The sequence below is a fragment of the Centruroides sculpturatus genome, unplaced genomic scaffold (genome assembly GCF_000671375.1).
Source record: "Centruroides sculpturatus isolate CEXI.00-Female unplaced genomic scaffold, Cexi_2.0 scaffold319, whole genome shotgun sequence".
In the NCBI taxonomy this organism is placed as follows: domain Eukaryota; kingdom Metazoa; phylum Arthropoda; class Arachnida; order Scorpiones; family Buthidae; genus Centruroides; species Centruroides sculpturatus.
Genome location: NW_019384636.1, coordinates 140,977 through 164,048, shown reverse-complemented (window position 1 = coordinate 164,048; position 23,072 = coordinate 140,977). Strand labels below are relative to the sequence as shown.

The following is a 23,072-nucleotide window of genomic DNA, read 5'->3' as shown; positions in this document are numbered from 1 at the left end:
TTGCTAACATTTATTGTCATTTTTAAACTTCAAAGTATTTTAAATGTTTATATATCAATTTAGAATATATAGTCAGTCAATACTGAAATAAAATAGTTTGTGTTTATTTAGGTTAAAACACGCTTGTTAATTGTATATATTTTAAGTATAAAACTCTTGATAACGCAAATGAACGTAAAAATTTTTTATCATCATCTATTGAAAATAAATGTTTCAAGATTTCAAAGTATTTGAATGACATTATTACTATTTTGATTTTAAAAATTGTTCAAATTTCGTTACAATATTTTTCTAATCTTAATTTATTAATATAATCTAACATTAGTGTGCGAAATGTTTAAATGAAGTAATCAAGAATTGACTTCCATTATTATAATATATAAAATAACAATTTAATAGTATGCAAATTACGGAATATAAAATACGAACTCATATAGCTTTAGGTCTTCTTTATAACTTTATAATACTTATAACATTTTATGATGATAGAGAATAGTAAGTATAAGTGTTTATGATAAGATTACATTTATTTTTCTATTTTATAAGTGTTTGAATTAATCGTTCGAAATTATTTTAAAATTCATTCGAAATGTAATTTAAAGTGTATAAATATCAAAACCAATCATTTTTTTTTGTTTTGAGTTTATTAAGTATTCTTTATGTAAACATTTCGAATTAAAAAATTATCAAATAAGAACGTAGATTTCTCTACAAAGGTAATTTTATTCTTTATTGAGTTTGCTTTTAATAAACAATTTATACACTTTTTTGCTCTTGACTAATTTTCTATAAATATATAGTCGAGTTACTATTATCAACATAGATATAATAGTTGAGTTTTTTAATACAGAATTCAGTTATATTTTTTTGGAAATAAAAATAATTCATTCTTTGGAAACAATTTATTATCTACCAAACATGACATTAAAAGTTAAATTCAAACATGTCGTCTTTATTCTGAAATTTCTCCTTAAGGATAAAATAGTTAAATATTTTTACATTTGATACGACATTCTGATTTAACTTATTTTTATAATTTGAACAATTATACTTCCTTTTAGATTTATTTCCGAATGAAAAATGTCTAAGAAATAATAAGTTAGATATATAAGGCATCCTTTCACTATATAATTTAATTTTGTTATTTTACTGAAATAAGACGCTAAATATTGAACTTAAGAAACTCATTTTTCCAGCTAGTTATTTTATTTGCAATATTTACATTTAAATATAAAAATGTATTTTCAGTTAACGCTAGAGAAGGATGAATCAAGCAAGTATTTAAATTATAAATTTATGTATGGTATGCTGGTTGCAGATGATAATCGTTTTTCAGGAATTTTGACAAATCACATGTAGGCCTGTTTATAGTTTAAGAAATTTTAGAATATACTTTGTTTAAAACATATTAAAAATATAAAAGTTAAAGGTTTCATATAATTTTGAGAAACTTACATTCATATGTTAGAAAGCGTACACATATTTCGTATATAAGACATTGAACAAGAATAGTTTCAGATAGCAAATATTAGCTGTGATAAAATTAATTTGCTTTTATGAAAAATTTTTTATCTAATGCAAAATTTTAGGATTAATTAATATTCGCAGTAATGTAAATATACTTACTCAAATACATGCTGCAGCCACTGAAATAAGATTGTGATTAATTCAAAATCGACGAGAAGTAAAAACTGAATTATTAAAAATTCCTACTCCAAAATTAGAATTCTAATTAAAAAAATTATACTGTAAATTTTCGAAATAAACGCACGATACTGTGTTTGAAAAAGGTGCTATGTAACAAGAAAAACTGCCAACCAAAAACGTAGAATTTCTTCCAATAATACGAGAAACTAGCAACAAAAAGTAGTATCTTATTTGATATGCTTTCTTCGTTTCTCGATATTGAATGCACTCGTAGCCTATGACTGTTCGGTTATATATATTGACTCTAATCAAAATAAGTCTATCATTTTCACAAAGTAATTGGCATTTAACGGAGGTTGACGACTTCGGTCAAACTTAACGCAAAAATAGTATTGTCTTCCGAATAAAATGATTGTTTTGAACGTTATCCATACTTTTTTGTATATATTTACAGATATACTTGGCTCGATATACAGTCTCGTTTTCAGATAATGCTATTATATTTTATTTTCTGTAATCAAAGCGAATTACTTATTAAATTTGATTGATTAAAAAGTCATTAATTGAAAACCGATTAGGCTAACGTGTGACACTGTGCTAATTATCATTTGAATTTGAAATTGTTTTTCGATTAATTGTTAGATCTTATCTATTTTGTAATTTGTTCTTTTTATAGGGTAATATTAGTATATATGAGCTTTCATTGATGTGCGAAGATCCATTTAATAAATAATAACAATGAATACATGTATTTAGTTTAAATTTTAATCATTATTTTCGTAAATAAAAATAATTTTACTTTACTTTTTGAACGTAAATTATGTTCAAGTTATTCTTTTAGTTAACAAATATTTAGATAAAAGAACAAAACATACACAGTATTATTAGATGATTATATTAAAAATTCGTTTTTATAGCAATTATCGTTAACATTGTATAATGATTATTAACAGATTAAAGACAGATAGAATATTATGTATTAGTTCTTAATATTTTTAAATGTCACATAATAATTTAAGTTTACTATTATATCGAGTTAAAGGATTTTTTTAATAAATAAATTACATTTTTTACGATATATTTCGAACTTTTAGTAATGAATAAGGCCAATCATAAATTAAAAATTGCAAAAGAAAATAGAAAAAGATATTCATCTAAATTGTATTTTTAAAATAGTGATCGTTCTTTTATTTCTGTTGAATCATTATTCTAGAATCATATTGTATTAACATACATTATGGGACATTTAGAGCATTAAATATTTTATTTGATCTTATCAGTGATTTTTTTTTCTTTTGGTCGTTTAAGAATCATATGTTAATGCATTATTGCATATTTAAGGGCATTAACTAAATGATGATATATAATACCTGCATTTTAAAACTGTTATCGCAACTTTCTCGGTGTTCAACGAAAAATAACTGCGACACCATGAATCCAGAATATGGCGACAGGTAGTCGGGAAACTAAACTATTATTCTTGGTTACATTGTTGTGATGCGTTCTAATTGAATTTTGTTTCGTTTCTGGATTGTTTGTCGTGACGTCAATTCTGATTATTATCTATTTAATGTTTTTATTTTCTTTTGTTGTTAAAATTGTTGACAGTTTCTCAAATTCTAAAAATTAATTTAATTTTATAATACATACATCAATACTTAATAGCAGTTATAGATTAGATATCTTCATTCTCTTCATTATCTAAAATTGATAAAATTTTAGATAAGGTGGTCTTCAATAGCAGCATCAACATTAATATAGATTGTCATAAAGATTGTTATCGGAATAATTTAATTATTTTACTTACAATTGAATTTCTTCATTTCAAAATAATCATATTTTCTTTTGATATATTCACTTATTAGATCTTTATCGAAAATATCTTTTTATCACAGAATAATTTTATAACCATAAAGCAAAAATACGTAAAGCAATTTATTTTTATTGAAATAAATTGTAAGTTACATAAGAAATAACATATACAGTATATCTGTTCTAAATAAATAAATTTAAATATATTGATAATATGTACACTTGAATTTATACAGTAAAACCTGTCCAAAACGAAACCGGAATAAAAAGGAAACCTGCCTAAACAGAAAAAGTTCTTTGTAACGGAGCAATTTTCTATATTAAAAAAACCTGTTTAAAACGAATCAAACCAGGAAAAAATATTCGGTGTCATGCGATTTCAGTTTACACAGGTTATATAACCTGTATATCGTTTTGTAAATTAGTTTTTACATCAGGTGACAATTTCTGATGTAAAACTGTTTTGAATAAGTCTATATTTTGACAAGTGTTAATGATGATGATAAATAATCTTAAATCTTATTTTTCACTTTTAAACTTTGTTATAATGAATCGAATAACAGCAACGTGATATATGCAGCTAAAAGGAAATTCAATTATACAGTGTGTTCCTCGAGGTAGTGACAATATTTCTACAGCATGTTTTAGTCCTAGAGGATTCAAAAATGTCCTATAAACATAGCCATCAAATGCATTGTTTCAGCGCTACAAGAGGTTAATGTTCGGACCAGCTACTGTTTTAAATACTGTTCTGTTGCACTTCCAAAGCGCGGTGAGGCTTTTCCGCAGTGCTTCTAAGTACTGCGGAGAAGTCCTACTCTCGCTGCCCTTCAGTTCTGCTATACTAAAGAGCGAAGAAATTGAAGCGAACTTTTAAGTTTATGCAAAGACGAAATACAGACACTAAAAATTAGTAATCCGTGGTTACTCTTTAAAGAGAAACATTATTACAGTTACAAGAGTTTTCCCATTTATTTTAGATACGGGTTTTCTTGCCTTCTAGAACCATCGAAACAATAAAAGCCAAGAAGTTTCTGGTTTTCCAAAACTGCGACACATTAAAAATCTTTTTAATGTTTGTATTTCTTTTTGCAATAAACATTAATTTTTTGGCTCTTTAATACAACACAGAAGCTGAAGGCAGAGATTGATTCTTTTTCTCAGCTCTTGTAGTACAGCAGAACAAAATTTTAAGGGATAGCTAGTCTGAACTTTTAATTCCTTCTAGCGTTGAAACAGTGCGTTTGAAGAGCTATGTTTATAGGACATTTTTTGGATCTCCTAGACCGTTTGAATGAACTGTAAAAATATTGGTACTTTCTCGTGGAACATCCGGTATAGACATTAGAGAGATTTATTCAAATCATAACGGAGGGGGGTCAAACAGAATATTATTTATGTACACCAGTGTTCAAAATTAAGGCAACAAACACAAATTGTAACATATCTGGAAAAATATTTAGTAAATCGGGGCGAAATTTTGTATATGGTTACTTCATGCCTTGAGGGAGTCATATCAAATGAAAACAAAAGAAAATTTTTAGAGATACACGTTTTGATATCTAAAACATGAGGTAGCAGGTTCCCAGAAAAGCGGCAATTAGGGACTGTGATCACCCCTGATAGTTGTACAGCACCCATAATGGACAGTAATGCTGTTGACGAGGTTCTGGAGAAGGCTTTGGGATAATAAAACTCTTCCACGAGCGAATTTTAGCTCATGGCTGATTCTGGGAAGGGACTGATGATGTAACGACCCACCCAGAGCATCCCAGACATGATTAAACAAATATACGTTCAGAGATCACTTCATCCCTTCAACGAAATCCGTACCCAGCTGAGGTCTGGGGCTTAATATTGTCGCCCATAAAAAATGAACTGGGACCGATGGCACCTCGAGAAAGCCTCACATATAACTTACTGATCTCATCTCTGTAGCGCTGAGCGGTCAAAGTTTCTCTTGAAAACGTGCAGGGGCATGTGACCATACAACATGATGCCTCTCTATACAAGGACATCACCTTCACCATAAGGGTTGTTTTCCTTGATGTTTGAGTGTTGGTAACGTGTCCTACGCTCTCTCCAGATGATAATGCGTCGAGAATCGGTTTGAAAACTATCTTGACTCATCTGAGAACATAACAAGGTCCTACTGGTTCTGTTTCCAGAGATGATGCTCAGAGCACCAGGAAAGATGGGGTTCTCCTATGGGAAGAGCTGGTAGAGAGATACACTACTGGTTGTCTAGCATAAAGTTCCTTCTCTGCTAGCCGTCTATACACAGTTTGCCTCGATACCGATGTTCCAATAGCAGCCGCGAGCTCACGAGAGAGCTGCCTGGCTGTCGTCTTTATGGCGCAGGGCTGTTAAACCCAGTTGATGGTCTTCATGAGGGGTCGTTGATCTTGGTCGACCTTGTCCTGCTTTATTGATAATGGTTCCTGTATCTCGTAATTGTTTCCACAGCATGTACAACAGTTTTTTGGACATCTGTAACTATCCGACCACTTCTGCTTGGGACTGGCCTGTCTACTGATTGCCCTCCATCTCAATGCGTTATACGAACGATGGTATAGTGTTATTTTTTTTTTTTTTCAAAATTTGATTGACCTGACCACAATCAATACTCAAAAATAGTCGAATCACAGATTTACGGAACTCCCATTTTTCTTTAGCTTCGTAATTTGCATGTTTCTTTAGTTGCCATTTTCAATTGATTATAATAATACAATTCGTTGTTTAAACTTATAGAAATATATATAACTTTTACTAGTAGCGGTTTCGATTTATTGTGCAAAATATCTGTCTTAATTTTGGACATCAGTGTATATCTCATACATATTACTTATAAATATTAAAATACAGGTATTTTTCTCAAAATAATTTTGCGCTATACTTCGGAAAATAATTGATTTTAATTTATAAATCCAAAATTATCTAAAACTTAGATTCAATCCTAGTTTTCTTTTGAAACTTCTGTTCAGAATGAAAATATTCCGACGACGCAACTTACAGAACAATAGAAAATAGCAAAAACAGTTGTCCAACTGGAAAAATGTTAACACGAAATAAACGAGAAATGGTTTGTGTTCCTACCCAAAGCAGTAGTGTATTAATAAATACATACATTCAATTACAAATGATTTTCTTTTTTGATATGAAGTTTGTTTCTCTTTCGTTACTTCTCCATTCCATTGATTTGAAATGGAATTTGTGTGTTAACATTTTTGCAAAAAGAAAAGAAATGAACTTCAGTAAATTACTCCCCACACAAATATGCATTAGTTCTTTATATATAATGACAACTGTTATGAAGTTACCAATTTAATTGCATTTAATTCCTTGCATTTGCCTTTAATATTTTTATTAGATTATTTATATTTTTATTATTAACACCTTATCTGTTTGTAAGCTTCGAATTAATATTTATGCGAAAATGCTTTTTTTTTTTGTTGTAATTACTTAAGTTATTTAATTTTTGTTGTGTAAACTTCCGAAAACATCATTTAGAAAATTATTTCTTTAATAAAAAGATTAACTTGTTTAATTAAAAATTGTATTTTTAAGTTATATTTGAAAAAAAAATTATAACTGAGTTTTCGATATTAATAATTTCAGAATATATTATTTTTGGAAATTTAGATAACATTTCGTAACTTGCGATTCATCTCATATGTTATAGGATGAATCCTACAGTAGTGATTTATTTGGATTTTATGTAAGCTTTGATATCCTACTTGATGATAAGATCTTTTTTAAAAAATGATGATAGAATTATTTATTGAATTTTGTATTATATTAGAAATAAAAGGATTTATATAATCTGCTTATTTATATTAACTTTGATTAATTATTCACCTTATGAGAATATTGATTTTTGGATGAAAAATATGCATTTCTTACAACAAATCTAGATTTTTGTTAACGTTGTTTGTTTCTGTATTAATAAGTAAACTGAATAAGGTATTCGATTTAAAGGTTGAATTAAATATCTTTTTTAAATTATAAATTGTGTATTGCTTTGCAATTACAATACTTTGTTTTCATTTAGCAAATAATGTGTGTTTAAATTTTTTGTTTGCTTTTATGATGTATTGATTAGCTTAATTATTTCGCAGTTTTAAAAATTTCAATTATATTTTTTGTTATTTTATGAATAAAATGCATAATATTAGAGGTTTGGTGATTCAGACTCAATAGATTTTAATGAAAATCTTGAAACTTTATTTTCGGTTTATTTAATTAGAGATTATAGATAAACTGAATATGTAATATCAGTCAATCATTAATTTATTAAATCTGCATTCATCTCGTTTTTATCACACCAAATCAAATAGAATTAAGCCGATTTCTGTGTTTTAATTTGAGGTGTGTTATTGTGTGTTAACGATGTGTGATCGAATTTTGCTGAATGCAGTTATAACGAAGTGTGTTAAAAATGTTATTAAATTTGAATATTTGGGTTAGTGTGATGCGAGATATATAACTGCGTTATTTTTTAATGATTAAATTTTTAATTCTAATAGAAAATATACTTGTAAAGTTTCTTTTACATTCCGAATTTAAGAGTTAAATTTTATTTGTTTTAATGAAACAGTTTAGTGAAATTTTTTAATTGACGTAATATAAGAAGTAATCGGATTTTACCAATATTGTTTATAATTGATTATAATAAATATTTTATAGTTTTTTTGATAACTACGTTTTCATAACAAATTTTAAGTTTTTCGATATGATATATAGAAACGATGGCCAAACTGCGACATTCCTAGACCTTTCCTGCGGCTCCCATAAATTCTTATGCATTTTTTTATAAACTTGAGACACAAAATATTACATGTGTAAGTAGTAAGTTTTCTGTCTGTTATGTAGTGTGATATACACATGGATTGTAAACGTAAAGTGCAACTTGACAGGCCACTGAAAGCTAAGGGCATATTCGTATGAACCGAATTTTAAATAGTTAATTCGTGAATTTGTACTTCGAACACTTATCTACCAGTAAATAATGGAGGTGAAACAGTAATATATATTTAGATAGGTTTATTATAAATTAATTTATCTTTATTTTCTCTTCTTTATATATATATGTGATCACATTCACTCTGTTGGATCCATATAAATAAATAAAATATACTGTATATATAAATTATCGCTTCAATAGAGAATACTGATCTAGCGTATTTCTGATAGGTGACTCCTGTCATAACAAGGTTTGGCCGTCTGTTATGCAGTATAATTATGAATATATGCTAAATAACAGATTTAGGTAGGCTAGCAACTAATTTATCAATTTTAGTTTTCTTTTTATTAGTATTAAAAAAAAAGACACTTTAAACGATTAAGCTTAGAAATTTCTCATTTAATTAAAATTCTGTATGATTTCTGCATTTAATTTGGAAGAATTATAATTGAAAAAATGTTGCATATTTTGAGATAGAATTCTAAGTTTTATTTAGAATTTCACCTAAAAGATATTCATGATCACATTTATTAGTCTATTGAATAATAATAAACATAAACCCACGTATTTATAATTACTTACTGAATTAGATTGGAAAAAAATAGATGTATGTTCATAAAATGTTATTAAATTTATTTTATGTAAATTATTATATAACATCAGTTACGTTAAATTGAGTATTGTATTCATTACATAATCCTACTTAACGTTGTTAAAGAGAACTTAGTTATCCTGAATTGCATTTTGTTAAAGATATACAATTAGATCTATGCAATTGGTATTATCCATGTTTCTACACTTTCCGATAGTTAACTTAAAGTTTAAGATTCAAATTAGTATTATTTGCTTCTCGTGCAATTCAAACAATATAATATCGTATTTTGATGAGCACATCGTTATTATCTTAATGAAACAGAATGCTAGACTAGTCTATTGATCATGATTTAAGACTTTTTAGTCATTTAGTAATCATCAGCAAGTGAGCCATTTGGGAGTTTTTCTTTAAGTAGAAAAAGTTCCAAATGGTTCGTTGATTTCTCTACAGATAATGGAGGTTAGTTTGTTACTTACCTCAATTTATATTTTTCAGATTATGAAAGCATATGATTTATTTATATCTTTTAAAACGAAATACAGACAACTGTCTATTCTAAGTTGTATTACTGATTTAGTTTTTTTGAACTATGAGTATAATATTGAAGTTAAATTTCACAAATCTTTTTGATTTTATTAAAATTACTTCAAGCTTAAAATATTTCTGAACGCTGACATTAAGATTAATATTTTAAAATAATTTAATTTCGAATTTAGTAGGAACTCAATTTATTTATCTCGTTTCAATTTAAACAGGAAAGGATGCAAGAATTTAAATCTTTAAAAATGAAAAATTTACATTTATATGGATTAAATTTTGTCAGTTTAAAGTCGAATGTATAATTCAGTAATTGAATTAAAGTGATAACTGCGTACTCTTTATCGGGCAAACTGAAATTAAAATTGGACAAAAATTATTCCGAAATATTAATTTGATTTAAACTAAAATCATTAAAGTATTTTGCCTCCTGTTTATATTTTTTTAAAATTAATAAATGATTTTAAAAACTTTAAATTTTTAAATAAATTTTTTTTGTTTTATATGAAGTATATACAAAATAAAAATAATTAAAAAATGAATTTAAGTATATAGCCTAAATATTTAGAAAATTTTAAATGCAAATCATTTTATTGTCTAATTACTTTTCATGAAAACAGATACATTCACGATTTTCAATAAATTGTTCTGATTAATAACTATTTTGAAACATAATCATTTCTCTTAAATTTTATACTTAAACGAATTTCGAAATAAAATATTTGATTCCCTTCAAATTACAATAAAATTGTTTTCGGAAAAATTGTGCTCTAAATTAGATATAAAATATTCAAACAAATTATTATTAATAAGGACTTAGAATTATCATTTCAGAATAAGAAAATTTTCGTTCAATATATAGGCTACGTATATATTTTTTACTTTAGAACATCTTAGAATTAGTTTTTTAATCTATTATAGAAATATTTTTCAAGCATTATTTCATGTTTTCAATTAGTAATTCTGCATTAAATATCTGAAATCAGGCCCGATATTTAAATTAAATTTATTATTATATGAAGATATTCACAAATTTTAATGCATACTAATAATACATAAATTTATGCGACCCCCAAGAACAAAGCTATTGATCTCATTAGGATTAATACGCCTGCATTATAGAATTAAGTTAAATTAACCCTATTAAAAGTTAACATATTAATCTCTTTCTAAGCGCTATAATCACTCGGATCATAAGTCGGTAATTTAATATATCATTCTGCAAAACATATTTATCGAAGAATATATAATATTTGATCAAATATTTGTTGATTTCAATTGAAAAAAATGTATATATATTTCGCACGTTAACGATAATTTAAAAAGTAAACTTTTTTTAAAAAATTTGTTATTATCATTCAATATTTTAATTTTTATTGATTTTGACTTGTAGTAACTTAAGCATTTTATCCGTTATTCATCTGTTTAATTTTTTAAAATATATTCTGCTGTTTTCAAAATAAATTTATAATTTATAACTGAATGCTCTAGTAGCTCTGAGGTACTAGGCTGTAACTGTAACGTTAATCATACAGCGATTTGTATAGGCCTAAATATCCGATTTACATCGATTTAGTTATTTTTGAATAAAGTTCGTAATTAATATTATTACCTTATATGTAGGCCTATATGTATATATGATTTATTATATTGAATAGATACTAGCAAAGGTTTTTTTATTGCCTGTTATGAATTAATTTCAGCAACTGAAAGAAAGTTTGCTATATGGATTATTATTATTATTTAGTCATTAAGAAGTGTGTATACTCTATCCTCTTTATTGNAATCTGCATTCATCTCGTTTTTATCACACCAAATCAAATAGAATTAAGCCGATTTCTGTGTTTTAATTTGAGGTGTGTTATTGTGTGTTAACGATGTGTGATCGAATTTTGCTGAATGCAGTTATAACGAAGTGTGTTAAAAATGTTATTAAATTTGAATATTTGGGTTAGTGTGATGCGAGATATATAACTGCGTTATTTTTTAATGATTAAATTTTTAATTCTAATAGAAAATATACTTGTAAAGTTTCTTTTACATTCCGAATTTAAGAGTTAAATTTTATTTGTTTTAATGAAACAGTTTAGTGAAATTTTTTAATTGACGTAATATAAGAAGTAATCGGATTTTACCAATATTGTTTATAATTGATTATAATAAATATTTTATAGTTTTTTTGATAACTACGTTTTCATAACAAATTTTAAGTTTTTCGATATGATATATAGAAACGATGGCCAAACTGCGACATTCCTAGACCTTTCCTGCGGCTCCCATAAATTCTTATGCATTTTTTTATAAACTTGAGACACAAAATATTACATGTGTAAGTAGTAAGTTTTCTGTCTGTTATGTAGTGTGATATACACATGGATTGTAAACGTAAAGTGCAACTTGACAGGCCACTGAAAGCTAAGGGCATATTCGTATGAACCGAATTTTAAATAGTTAATTCGTGAATTTGTACTTCGAACACTTATCTACCAGTAAATAATGGAGGTGAAACAGTAATATATATTTAGATAGGTTTATTATAAATTAATTTATCTTTATTTTCTCTTCTTTATATATATATGTGATCACATTCACTCTGTTGGATCCATATAAATAAATAAAATATACTGTATATATAAATTATCGCTTCAATAGAGAATACTGATCTAGCGTATTTCTGATAGGTGACTCCTGTCATAACAAGGTTTGGCCGTCTGTTATGCAGTATAATTATGAATATATGCTAAATAACAGATTTAGGTAGGCTAGCAACTAATTTATCAATTTTAGTTTTCTTTTTATTAGTATTAAAAAAAAAGACACTTTAAACGATTAAGCTTAGAAATTTCTCATTTAATTAAAATTCTGTATGATTTCTGCATTTAATTTGGAAGAATTATAATTGAAAAAATGTTGCATATTTTGAGATAGAATTCTAAGTTTTATTTAGAATTTCACCTAAAAGATATTCATGATCACATTTATTAGTCTATTGAATAATAATAAACATAAACCCACGTATTTATAATTACTTACTGAATTAGATTGGAAAAAAATAGATGTATGTTCATAAAATGTTATTAAATTTATTTTATGTAAATTATTATATAACATCAGTTACGTTAAATTGAGTATTGTATTCATTACATAATCCTACTTAACGTTGTTAAAGAGAACTTAGTTATCCTGAATTGCATTTTGTTAAAGATATACAATTAGATCTATGCAATTGGTATTATCCATGTTTCTACACTTTCCGATAGTTAACTTAAAGTTTAAGATTCAAATTAGTATTATTTGCTTCTCGTGCAATTCAAACAATATAATATCGTATTTTGATGAGCACATCGTTATTATCTTAATGAAACAGAATGCTAGACTAGTCTATTGATCATGATTTAAGACTTTTTAGTCATTTAGTAATCATCAGCAAGTGAGCCATTTGGGAGTTTTTCTTTAAGTAGAAAAAGTTCCAAATGGTTCGTTGATTTCTCTACAGATAATGGAGGTTAGTTTGTTACTTACCTCAATTTATATTTTTCAGATTATGAAAGCATATGATTTATTTATATCTTTTAAAACGAAATACAGACAACTGTCTATTCTAAGTTGTATTACTGATTTAGTTTTTTTGAACTATGAGTATAATATTGAAGTTAAATTTCACAAATCTTTTTGATTTTATTAAAATTACTTCAAGCTTAAAATATTTCTGAACGCTGACATTAAGATTAATATTTTAAAATAATTTAATTTCGAATTTAGTAGGAACTCAATTTATTTATCTCGTTTCAATTTAAACAGGAAAGGATGCAAGAATTTAAATCTTTAAAAATGAAAAATTTACATTTATATGGATTAAATTTTGTCAGTTTAAAGTCGAATGTATAATTCAGTAATTGAATTAAAGTGATAACTGCGTACTCTTTATCGGGCAAACTGAAATTAAAATTGGACAAAAATTATTCCGAAATATTAATTTGATTTAAACTAAAATCATTAAAGTATTTTGCCTCCTGTTTATATTTTTTTAAAATTAATAAATGATTTTAAAAACTTTAAATTTTTAAATAAATTTTTTTTGTTTTATATGAAGTATATACAAAATAAAAATAATTAAAAAATGAATTTAAGTATATAGCCTAAATATTTAGAAAATTTTAAATGCAAATCATTTTATTGTCTAATTACTTTTCATGAAAACAGATACATTCACGATTTTCAATAAATTGTTCTGATTAATAACTATTTTGAAACATAATCATTTCTCTTAAATTTTATACTTAAACGAATTTCGAAATAAAATATTTGATTCCCTTCAAATTACAATAAAATTGTTTTCGGAAAAATTGTGCTCTAAATTAGATATAAAATATTCAAACAAATTATTATTAATAAGGACTTAGAATTATCATTTCAGAATAAGAAAATTTTCGTTCAATATATAGGCTACGTATATATTTTTTACTTTAGAACATCTTAGAATTAGTTTTTTAATCTATTATAGAAATATTTTTCAAGCATTATTTCATGTTTTCAATTAGTAATTCTGCATTAAATATCTGAAATCAGGCCCGATATTTAAATTAAATTTATTATTATATGAAGATATTCACAAATTTTAATGCATACTAATAATACATAAATTTATGCGACCCCCAAGAACAAAGCTATTGATCTCATTAGGATTAATACGCCTGCATTATAGAATTAAGTTAAATTAACCCTATTAAAAGTTAACATATTAATCTCTTTCTAAGCGCTATAATCACTCGGATCATAAGTCGGTAATTTAATATATCATTCTGCAAAACATATTTATCGAAGAATATATAATATTTGATCAAATATTTGTTGATTTCAATTGAAAAAAATGTATATATATTTCGCACGTTAACGATAATTTAAAAAGTAAACTTTTTTTAAAAAATTTGTTATTATCATTCAATATTTTAATTTTTATTGATTTTGACTTGTAGTAACTTAAGCATTTTATCCGTTATTCATCTGTTTAATTTTTTAAAATATATTCTGCTGTTTTCAAAATAAATTTATAATTTATAACTGAATGCTCTAGTAGCTCTGAGGTACTAGGCTGTAACTGTAACGTTAATCATACAGCGATTTGTATAGGCCTAAATATCCGATTTACATCGATTTAGTTATTTTTGAATAAAGTTCGTAATTAATATTATTACCTTATATGTAGGCCTATATGTATATATGATTTATTATATTGAATAGATACTAGCAAAGGTTTTTTTATTGCCTGTTATGAATTAATTTCAGCAACTGAAAGAAAGTTTGCTATATGGATTATTATTATTATTTAGTCATTAAGAAGTGTGTATACTCTATCCTCTTTATTGTAACTTGTATTTGTGTTTATATCCGTTTAAAAATTAAATAATAATAAATATAAAAAGTAATCACAATAGATATAAAACGGAACTACAAGTAGCAATTTTTTTTAAAAACATTTACTATTGCATCACAATGTGTGTGTGTGTATATTTTGCATTAATGATTTAGATAAATTTTTTTATGTAGATAGGTCGTAAAATTCGTTTTGGTAAATTTTTATTACGCTTTGGATGTTATTTGGCGCTATGTGGGAAAATAAGTTTAGAATATAGGTTGAAACATTTCGAAATGTATTAAAATGATCGAATTTAATATTTTTAGCATTATTTATGAAGCATTGTAAAATATTTTAAACAGTTTTTTCTTTAACGTGATTTTATTGAATTCTCAAACTTTATTGCTGAAAATATTACTCACGTTTTCGGAACTTCCAAAACTATTGTCTCTGTTCTTACAGACAAAAGCTTAAACTTGGATAACAATGAAAATTTTTTATTCGAGATCCAATAACGACATTTTTCTGTTATTTTGTAAGTTGAGAACTTACAAAATAACAGAACCATGTTACATTAAGGATTTTAAGAAATGTTTTTTATTTTAATTATAAATTTATTGTTATTTTGTGTTAATTTCCATTAGATATTTTTGAATTCAGTGATTGTGTTTCAATTTCATATAACATATCAACATTATCATCACTTTCTTCTTTAAAAATATGCAAGAACTAACCATATTAAATAAAAGAATTTACATGAAAATTATTTTTTATAATAAAAACGGCTAACATAAAAAAGATATCTTGGTATACATTTTTTCAACTCGGGGAAACATTTTAACTAATAAAATGTTTATGTATATAGATAATTATAATGAATTGCATATATTTATGAAGTATATATTATATATTTGTAACGTAAATAAATTTGTCTGAATTAAACAAAGAAATAATTGTTTCAAAGCAGTTGTAATATCACATTTACAAATCGACAATCAAAATTTTTAAAATTTAAATTTTTCAGATGCTCGTAAAACCAAAAATTCTGTTTTGTAGTAACCGATTAAATGCTTTTGTTTTTCAATTCATGATGATATAATAAAATCCCATAATCACATACTTGTACAGCATAATGGGATTTTTGTATGACCACTCATCAAATATTTAAAAAACGATGGCCAAGACGGTTAAAACGTCAATCTATCGCTCTGGGAGACCCGGAATTCAATCAGGGCGGACAAATCCAGGAAAATTTTAATGAAAATATGTCTAGTTCCGTTCTTTATCATCCAGCCACTCATTGTGGGACTAATCGAACACGATGAGTATGGTTAAAAGGCGTACAGGGCTTTTAGTGCGTACAGGGCTTTTAGTGCGTACAGGGCTTTTAGTGCGTACAGGGCTTTTAGTGCGTACAGGGCTTTTAGTGCGTACAGGGCGGAAAGAAATACATAGACCTATATACATACATTAGCCCACCAGTGGCCGAGTGGCTAAAACTACTGAACACTAGTAGTTGGCGCCTAAATAGATACCAGTTTTCGATAGAAAGTTCTCAGCAACGCAACAGTAGGCGATCGCCTACTGTTGCGTTGCCGTAACTTAATAAAATAAATTTATATATACTATTTAAAAAGCTTTAAAGAATTTTTCATGATAATTTAGATAAAGATTTAACGGTTAGATACATGTATATTTTTTAATAATTTGGATACTTTCAATACAATATTAAGTTTCAAAACATTTTGCTTTGAAATACAGTAGATCCCCCTATAAGACGGTAGATACGTTCCGTTCTTTATGAATCAATTTTGTAGGAATCATAGTTTACGGACTACGGCTGTTTGAAATGTTTTCTTTCATAAAATTAATCGATTCTAGACTAATTCGACTCAACATTTCCAAAATACGTATATTTTTTTGAAAATAATCCGTATAAACTACGTTATAAACAAAAAATTGTAGGATTGCTTACCGAGTGTGTACCGTTCGACTACGCCCGTTGCTAAAGCTTGGTTTCGTCGCGGAACAGCGCATCAAACCGCGGCCGCGATTTCTGATGTTATTTTTCTGCGAAAACTTCGTTGACCTTTGGAGACATCATTAATATAAATAATTTTTATGGCCGTTAAATAAGAAATGTTTCTTTCACAAGAAATGTATAAAATTACAGTACTAAACAGACGATAGGTCGCCTAACTCGCCGTAGCGTGACGCTAGACGGCGAAAAATATATATTTAATTATAATAAAGTTACAATAAATTAAGTTAATATATAATTATATATACAGTACCTAATTTATATATAATTAATATATAATTATATGTACAGTACCTAATTTATATATAATTTATATAATACTGTCCAGACGATAGAAATCTCTCCGTAGCGTGGCGCTACGGACAGCGGGTAAGTAGTTCGGCTGCCCGATGACGTTTTACGTATTATAGGAGTTATTTTTACCGTTGTTTACGGATAATGCCACAATTTTTATAGGAATCATAACTATAGGAAACGCTTTTATAGGGGGATCTACTGTATTGTGAATAACTTTGAAGTTAATTTTTTCTGAAACACTACTTTAACCTACGTAAATGCGAATATGTTATGAATTTCACTAGTATTGTAAATTACATTAGTGATAACATGTTGAATTATATTAGTATTGCGAAACATTAGTCTAAATCAGTATGGTAGAAACACTACTACACTATGTTCTTCGAAATCAGAACACAAAAGAAACATACAATAAATATGAAATTTTAATTTATGCTTGTTTTTATTGAAACGGAGTGTTTACAAAATCAATGAATTTTATTAATCTGTGCTGAGATATTCAATAATTCATGCTTATCTTGTTTCATATAGTCGCGTTTCATTTATTGCCTCATAGATTTGAGGCTTTGAATTACGGTAAAGAAATTTTTTGTTCTTCTTTCTAAAGAGTACGGGAACTTGTACTTGAATATCGATGTTGAATTCTGCGTTTACAAAATCGCAGTTTTCCGAAATAAGGATTTGATTTTTAAAAGATTTGAATAACAGATTTTGATAAATCAGCTATTATTAACGAAAAGATATTGTCAGCCCGTATGTGAGTTTGAGTATTCTCTTGTTGAAACATTGCGTCCGGGAAGATTTTGCGAATTTGGAAAAGCTGGTTTCTCAGATTTTCTATGTAATATGTGCCGGTAAGTTTGTTCCAAATCAATACTAATATGGTTTCTGATAATAATTTATTACATTCCACACTATTATCCCAATTGTTTGAATTGTACGCCTTGTTTGGATAGTATTCCTGAGTTTTCTCTTTCCATTTGATCTAAATTTTTTCATCATTTTCATTATTAGGAGTGTGATTTCATTAATAGCAGCAGAAAATAAAGCAAATATCATTCTTTGATCCATTATCTTGTGTGTGTAATTGTAACTTGTTACTTTAAAATCTGTTTAAGGTCTTGACGTCTGTTGAATTACGGACTTTCCAAATATGATTTTCTTCATGTTTAGACCACTCAGTATAAATTCTAGAACAATATGTATATTTCGTTCACTTCGAATTGCTATGCGATTTCTCTATCTCGAAAACTTTCCTATCTTATTCCAGCTTTCAAAATTTCAATTCTTTCAAAATCTGACACTATTTTTTTTTTTTAAACCGTGTACAGACATCAATGAAATCAGAACAACACTGACAATTACTAAACAAAGTATGTCTGTAAAATTATCATCAGTTCATTTAGATAAATTCTAACAGTGCGGCCTTAGGGGGTGGCGAGCAGGGCAATCGCCCGGGGCCTCGCGCAACAACCAAGTAGAAAAAAGTTGATATTTAAAACTTTTTATTTTATCCTTGGCTATTAGTTATAACAATAAAATAAATTTAATTTATAGTACAGTATATATTAATATTAATAAGTGCCTACTATTTCAATTCACATACTTTGCACAAAGGACAAGGGCCTCGCAAAGATCTGCCGCCCAGGGCTTCGCAAAGATCAGCCGCCCAGGGCCTCGCAAAGATCTGCCGCCCAGGGCCTCGCAAAGATCTGCCGCCCAGAGCCTCGCAATGGATAAGGCCGCCGCTGAATTCTAATAATTTCTTTATTCTTATTTGATTTTTGCAGTATGCAAATGTATTACAGTATTATTATTGTTTTTTGCAGTTTTACGAAAATATATTAAACTCATATACTTGTACTTATCCTACAACACAAAATTATGAATATGCATTTACTTTTTCTTGGTATTCTGATTTCGATGAACAGCAAAATATATTGATATCTTTAATTTTATTCATTATGAGAAAGCCTGACTGCAGTTCAGCTTGTATCGAATTTCTAATCCGAGTATTCAAAATGAATCTTTTTAAAAAGTCAAGTTACCCAAAGATTTTATTCAGTTTAAAATATATTATTAGACGTGTGTGTGTATGCGTGTGTTTAATAACTTACAATAAGTCTACTATCTGGATATAACAACAAGCATATTTTTAATATTAGGCTATACCCAGAAAGTGAACTTCGAGTCGTATTTGCATCCCTGAGTTGCAGAGAATGTCATATATTCGGCTTTTCGTTTTATAACTTTATAATGTTTGATCTTATAGTAGATTTAGAATTAGTAGATACTGTAGTTTGTAACATGCTCCAATGAAGTTTAGAAGGCCAAATTTATTTATTTTTATTGTTTTTATTTTCCCGGTCTGTTATATATAACAGGGAAAGTATGGCGATCGATCAAAAATTGGCCTCCCAAGATTTTTACATTTTTAGACTTTGGACCTTGAAACATCAAGAAATGCAAAAAGGGGAGTTCTTGTGTGGGAGGGCAGGATTTTGTTCACCCTGTTTGAAGCTTATAAATTCCTATGCTTTTAGTCGAAAATTTTAGAAATTTTGCAGGGAGATTTGTGTATTCAGGGGATTGATGATTAAATTTTGGTGGTTAAAGATTGAGGGATGGGGAGATAGAGAAGGGTCGGACTTCATGACGATTCTACTCTTATAAGATTTACAATTTTTTTTATAAAACTCATCCTTGCTGTCTAAATTAAGCATTTTGCCATTTTATAATAATTAAAAATATAGTTTAATAAGTTTTTAATAAAAATAAATTTTTAATAATAATATATAACAGACGGCGCCAGAAAACTCAGTTTTAAATGTTGCCGGAGAAGTTAAGCAACTCGTTGCTGAATTTTTTTTAATTATCCAAATTTACTGCCGAATTTAAAATAAATATTTGAGAAAAAGCCTTAATTAATATTTTACCATGATTAAATATTCTGATTTACAAAATTGTAAATATTTTAATGGATTTTATTTTTTCATTACTGTTAACTCATTTTCCGCTTGTACACTCATGAAGTAGATGGGTGGAGTTCTCTCGAGGTGATTCGAACTTGAGTCCACCTGTGAAAATGGAATTTATTTTTATGTCGCCAGCTAGGAGGCATTTTAAACAGATTTTTTAAAATTTAAATCGGAGATAATAAATAACAATAGATATCTAATTATATTATTATTTATGTATTAGTTGGGAGAGTAGACTATACTCATACGAAATGATTTTTTGACTTTTCATAATTGAGTACATTTTTCTAAGAAACAAATTATTTATTTTTACAGTTAAACATTTTTAATTTGAATTCTAAAATGCTTAGTATATTTTGTGTGCATGATAAACATTAAGTTTTAATATAAGGTAAATAAAGTTATGCAGATATGAGGATACACTAGAATATTTTCATCAGGATTATTTTTCTCAATTTATTCAATATGTAATCGGAAAAAATTCATTAGCGTAGTATATTTTTATATCAAAATTTTTCCCAATTATTCAATATTGGAATTACACCAGAATTTTAAATACAATAATATAAAAATTTGTAACAAATCAATTCTCCTTTTGCTTGCGAATTCATCTGCATCATTCAAATGTAATTGAAAATTTACTGTTTAATTAAACATTTTTAAAATTACGATAATTTGAAAGTTTAATTACAGAATAAATCGATAATCAAAATTTTCTAATATAATTTATTAAAACGCAAGCTTATTATGTTGATTATCTCATGCCAATAATTTTATTAACAGAATTTTAAATTGAATATATTCAATAAAAATGCATGATGATCAAATATATTTCAATAAATTTTTATGCTCTATGACAGTGTTTCTCAATCTTTTTTTTAAACTCTGTCTTCTGTTGAGCTTAATACTTTTCTGTGGGCCCCGTTAATACTAACTCATTTTGTAGATTTTGCATTTCAAGCGACATAATAAATCACATAACTTTCAACCTTCAAATTAAAAACATGTGAACATAATAATTAAAGGCCTATATATACCTTATTTTTAAAAAACGTTTAAGTTTAGCTTTACTCTCGATTTTCCGCCAATTTCAGATACGAACAAATGGTAGCGATAAATTGAAGTTTTACGGTATAGATACTCTCAACATCTACATGCAATAAGTCTACATTTTAACAGTAAACATTCTTTGGTAGAAAAAATGGAAATGACATGCTTTATATACACGACAGGTCTTCGTTTACAAGAAACAAATCTACAGTATGTATATTATCTGATGATAAAATTATTTAGGTTCAAAATTTCCTTATTAAATGTATTCGTGTTTTATTTAAACGTAATATTTTAATAATTTACATTCATTTCTATACTAATTTACTTATTGAAGTTTCATATCGTTTTCATATAATTTTAATATTTTATTTTGACTGGCCCCCTAGAGTTTGCTCTGGCGTCTCAAAATTGATTTTTGACCTATGGCTCCCTTGAAATTTGTTATGGTCGCAAGCACACCACATGGTCCTTGATTGAGAAACACTGCTCTATAGCAATGCTGCTCAAACTATAACCTCTGTTAAATCCGGTCAGTTAAACATATTTGACACATCAGACTATTTTTAGTAAACATGGAATGTAGGAAATATTTGTGGCCTGCCTACCTACGTCATATGTAGTTTGGCCCGGTAGTCGAAAAGATTGAGCACCGCTGCTCTACAGAGATGATTCAGTTTGTCTGAATATATGATATATTAATATATTATTTTCCAAAACCTAAATACAATAGGTTTTGTATAAAGCATTTTAACATAAGTTTTAATGATAGTAGTAAATTTAAGTGCTATGGTTACTGAAAAACAATTTAGTTTTTTATATTTGTTATTTAAGATTTTAATATAAAAAGGATTTAATAAAGTATTCGGGCTTTCTTCTGAATATAAGATAATAGTATGATTAAAAAGAAGAAATTCGAATCGTGTTCATAAATCCGCGAAATAAAATTTTAATAATAGAGTATCTGTTGTATCTGTTGTATGTAAAATGTAATTTTTAAAAATTGTCGACTTTATAAGAAATTCATAATAAAATTTTTCATTTCTATTTCTTTTTATACTTGCTTACATTTCATTATTCATATTTAATAGATATTGAATTTTTCATCTGAGCAATGAATCATTTATACAATGTTAAATTCAAATCGTCCGTACAATATATATAATAATAATTCTTTGAATAATTTCAATGCAGTGTTTTTAAAATAAAAATTAATTAGAGATATTAAATGAAAGAAATGTATCAAACAATTGTCATACATAATTTATATGATGTTTTATTTAAAATGCAACAGCAATGTTACACATTTCAATCGATTACCTTTTCTGTGGAGAAATTTTATATTTAATTTTTCGAAATTTCAGAATTTTATTTTTGATTCATATAAAATTCGAAATTATAGTTTATAACTAAGTTTTTTTTTTTTTTTTTTTTTTGATACTTCTCCAACTACTGGCTTCCTCAATGCCGGACTGAAGAATTTTGTCTTTTTTCATGATAATCATACAAACTTTCTATTTAATTAATTAATCACATGAAAAATTTAGATGAGAAGATTGTTTATATGTATTAACAGTTCGACCGCCGACAGGAGCTGACAAACAGGACATTTGTCCTTGCTTCCAAAGGTTTTATAAGTCCCTCCTCGAGTTCTGACAATAAAATAGAAATAAACAGTGTTTTTTACATAAAAATAAAAAAAATTACGAGTGCAAGAACATGAATACAATTTATTGAAAAAATATAATGTATTAATAATTAATACATTATAATTTTTTATCTTTAACTTATTGAAA

The 23,072-nt window shown here is 26.9% G+C and overlaps 1 protein-coding gene and 1 long non-coding RNA gene across 2 annotated transcripts in view; one reads left to right on the top strand and one right to left on the bottom strand.

The window, feature by feature from the left end:
• LOC111625861 (syntaxin-binding protein 5-like) overlaps window positions 1–23,072 on the top strand; it is a 181,612-nt gene that overhangs the window by 33,544 nt on the left and 124,996 nt on the right. The gene's annotated exons all lie outside the window — the stretch shown is intronic.
• Window positions 1,273–3,298, bottom strand: LOC111625862. The gene is made up of 4 exons (XR_002756793.1): window positions 3,018–3,298; window positions 1,627–1,646; window positions 1,456–1,532; window positions 1,273–1,361 (listed from the first exon to the last, which is right to left on the bottom strand). It is a non-coding gene; the product is annotated as an uncharacterized LOC111625862 (long non-coding RNA).